This window comes from Lucilia sericata, unplaced genomic scaffold (genome assembly GCF_015586225.1).
Source record: "Lucilia sericata isolate MDLA Ls3-8-SP2 unplaced genomic scaffold, ASM1558622v1 Contig001454F_arrow, whole genome shotgun sequence".
In the NCBI taxonomy this organism is placed as follows: domain Eukaryota; kingdom Metazoa; phylum Arthropoda; class Insecta; order Diptera; family Calliphoridae; genus Lucilia; species Lucilia sericata.
The window spans coordinates 110133-114309 of record NW_023995384.1 but is presented as its reverse complement, the minus strand read 5'-3'; positions in this window follow the sequence as shown (position 1 = coordinate 114309).

The window sequence follows — 4177 nt, the reverse complement described above, 5'->3', positions numbered from 1 at the left end:
AAAAATAAAAATTTTAACCGGTTTTGATTCGAATAAAAAACCAGGTTTAAGATTATTCGTTAAATTTCTGGCTAAAATGTCATTTAAATTATTTATTTTTATTAAAAGAATAAAAGCCTACAAAAATTAAAAAATTTCAAGCGGTTTTTTATTCGAATACAAAACCGGTTTAACGATTAATTGCTAATTTTTTCACTAAAATGTCATTTCAAGTAATTCCTATTACATTAATAATAAAATTGTGCAAAAACCAACAAATTCGTAGTTGGTTTTTAATCGAATAAAAAACCGGATTAACGATTATTCGTTAATATTTGATTAAAATCTCATTTAAATTTGAAATTTTCATTGAAAGAAGTCATAGAAAGAAGTTTCATTTATTACAGTGATAAAATGAGGCAAAAACTTAAGAAATTAGAGATGGATTTTATTCGAATAAAAACACGGTTCAATAAGTTTTCGTAAAGTAATCGTAAATTAGTTCATTAAATATTTAGCTTAAGCCCCCAAAAATAAAAACATATTGTTATAAAACCGAATTCTTAAAAAAAGTAAAATAAATAACCAGTTTTTAATCGAATAAAAACCCGGTTTTATGATTATTCGTTAAATTTTTTGACTTAAATGTCATTAAAATTAATTATTTTCATTAGCAGAATAAAATTCGAAAAAAAAATTAAATAATTACAACCGGTTTTTTATTCGAATAAAAAACCGGTTATACGATTAATCGCAAATTTTTCACAAAAATATCATTGAAAATAATTTCTTTTATTTTAATGATAAGATTGTGCAAAAACTAAAAAATTTAAAGCGTTTTTCTATTCGAATAAAAACACGGTTTAACGATTATTCGTTAAAATTTTAGCTTAAAAACCAAAAATTAAAAAAATTTTGTTATAAAAAATAAAATCTAGTAAAAATGTTAATGTTTAAACGTTTTTTCCAGCGAATATAAAACTGGGTTTACGAACCAGTTATACGATTAACCTCTTATTCGTTTAAAAAAAACCCTTATGAATTTAATTTTCTTGTTTTTAATAACATTAGAGTTTTAGAATTACAACATTTGACACAAATAAATTCACAAATAAATAACCGGTTTTGCGATTAATCGCTAATATTTGGCGTTTAATCGTAATTTTTTTTTTTATAAAATGTTAATAAATTTTATTTAAATCATTATTAAGAGCAAGAAATAGTAAATTTTAAGCGATTATTTTAACGACTACAAAAACCGGTTGTTCGATTAATCGATTATTCGCTTTAAAAAAAAACGTTAAACTTTTAATATTCTTAATATTCAACAAATTAGGGCTTCAAAATTGCAACATTTATTTGAAAAAATCGTCGAATAAATAACCGGTTTTGCGATTAATCGTTGATATTTTGCTATTAATCGTAAATTTGTTAATAAAATATTCATTAATTTCATTTGAAATAATATTACAAACAAGAAACAGTTAATTTTAAGCAGTTACTTTAACGGTTACAAAAACCGGTTATTCGATTAATCGATTATTCGCGGTAAAAATCTTTAAAAATTCTATTTTCTTGTTGTTCATCAAATTATGGCTTAATTATAACGCTATAATGCTATTAAGCTAATGAATAATAACCGGGTTTTCGATTATTCGTTAAAAATTTTGTTTAGATTTTTATTTATATTTCGTTCGTTTACTTGAAAATTGAGATTTCATCAATATTAACAAAAATATTGCAGAAAAATGGGAAATTTGATTTTTAATTGATTGATCCTTTAACCCGCATTTCTTTTGTTTTCGATTCATTATAGGTCCTTAATGGTTTAATGTGCGTTACGTTTGCCTGTCAATTGGAATCATTATTAAATTGTATATTTTGCCACGCGTCTATCTATATATGTATGTAGTACATATGTATCTGCTTCTGAAAATAGCAGCTGTTTTCGTCGAAAGATTTGTTTGATTTTTAATAGAAGATTGTGTAGACTTAAGGGATTTCTCTGTTTGAGCAAAAAGGATAAGAGCAACTAGTATTTAAGGGGGGAGTATTGTTGCACTTAAAGGCAACTACTGTGATTCCGAAAATGGTGCTTTTACACCACAACAAAAACTAGGTAAAATCATATTTCGTTACAAATACGATGAATTAATAAATTACATTAAAAAATTCAAAACAATTTAAACAAAAATTCCACATTTCTTATTAAAATTGCAAATATTTACTTAATTTAATGAGCAAATCCTTAAAGCATTCAAATATTCCTAATACAAACTGTCTCGCCAAAGAACTTAATTTTGCGCCTAAAAGCATGCCTTCCTATACACAGAAATATTTCTCATTATTAGCAATTACCACCACCATTAGTACAGACATCATTCCATAAAATTACCGTACAAAATTTGACAGCACTTTATTGCAGCCACAGAGTTGTCTTGACTATGAGCAACTAAACAGAGCTGCCACTTCACCTACGCATTCTATTAGTGATGCCAGTTCGTGTGTCTTTCTGTTTGGATAAAGAGATGCCACTGTTAAATTAAGAAAATCGTTAAAGAGTTTTAACATGTAGATAATAAGAAATATTATAGTTTAGTCCATAGTCTAGTCTATAGTCTAGTCTATAGTCTAGTCTATAGTCTAGTCTATAGTCTAGTCTATAGTCTAGTCTATAGTCTAGTCTATAGTCTAGTCTATAGTCTAGTCTATAGTCTAGTCTATAGTCTAGTCTATAGTCTAGTCTATAGTCTAGTCTATAGTCTAGTCTATAGTCTAGTCTATAGTCTAGTCTATAGTCTAGTCTATAGTCTAGTCTATAGTCTATAGTCTAGTCTATAGTCTAGTCTATAGTCTAGTCTATAGTCTAGTCTATAGTCTAGTCTATAGTCTAGTCTATAGTCTAGTCTATAGTCTAGTCTATAGTCTAGTATATAGTCTAGTCTATAGTCTAGTCTATAGTCTAGTCTATAGTCTAGTCTATAGTCTAGTCTATAGTCTAGTCTATAGTCTAGTCTATAGTCTAGTCTATAGTCTAGTCTATAGTCTAGTCTATAGTCTAGTCTATAGTCTAGTCTATAGTCTAGTCTATAGTCTAGTCTATAGTCTAGTCTATAGTCTAGTCTATAGTCTAGTCTATAGTCTAGTCTATAGTCTAGTCTATAGTCTAGTCTATAGTCTAGTCTATAGTCTAGTCTATAGTCTAGTCTATAGTCTAGTCTATAGTCTAGTCTATAGTCTAGTCTATAGTCTAGTCTATAGTCTAGTCTATAGTCTAGTCTATAGTCTAGTCTATAGTCTAGTCTATAGTCTAGCTATATGTCTAGTCATAGTCTAGTCTATAGTCTAGTCTATAGTCTAGTCTATAGTCTAGTCTATAGTCTAGTCTATAGTCTAGTCTATAGTCTAGTCTATAGTCTAGTCTATAGTCTAGTCCTATAGTCTAGTCTATAGTCTAGCTATAGTCTAGTCTATAGTCTAGTCTATAGTCTAGTCTATAGTCTAGTCTATAGTCTAGTCTATAGTCTAGTCTATAGTCTAGTCTATAGTCTAGTCTATAGTCTAGTCTATAGTCTAGTCTATAGTCTAGTCTATAGTCTAGTCTATAGTCTAGTCTATAGTCTAGTCTATAGTCTAGTCTATAGTCTAGTCTATAGTCTAGTCTATAGTCTAGTCTATAGTCTAGTCTATAGTCTAGTCTATAGTCTAGTCTATAGTCTAGTCTATAGTCTAGTCTATAGTCTAGTCTATAGTCTAGTCTATAGTCTAGTCTAGTTAGTCTATAGTCTAGTCTATAGTCTAGTCTATAGTCTAGTCTATAGTCTAGTCTATAGTCTAGTCTATAGTCTAGTCTATAGTCTAGTCTATAGTCTAGTCTATAGTCTAATCTATAGTCTAGTCTATAGTCTAGTCTATAGTCTAGTCTATAGTCTAGTCTATAGTCTAGTCTATAGTCTAGTCTATAGTCTAGTCTATAGTCTAGTCTATAGTCTAGTCTATAGTCTAGTCTATAGTCTAGTCTATAGTCTAGTCTATAGTCTAGTCTATAGTCTAGTCTATAGTCTAGTCTATAGTCTAGTCTATAGTCTAGTCTATAGTCTAGTCTATAGTCTAGTCTATAGTCTAGTCTATAGTCTAGTCTATAGTCTAGTCTATAGTCTAGTCTATAGTCTAGTCTATAGTCTAGTCTATAGTCTAG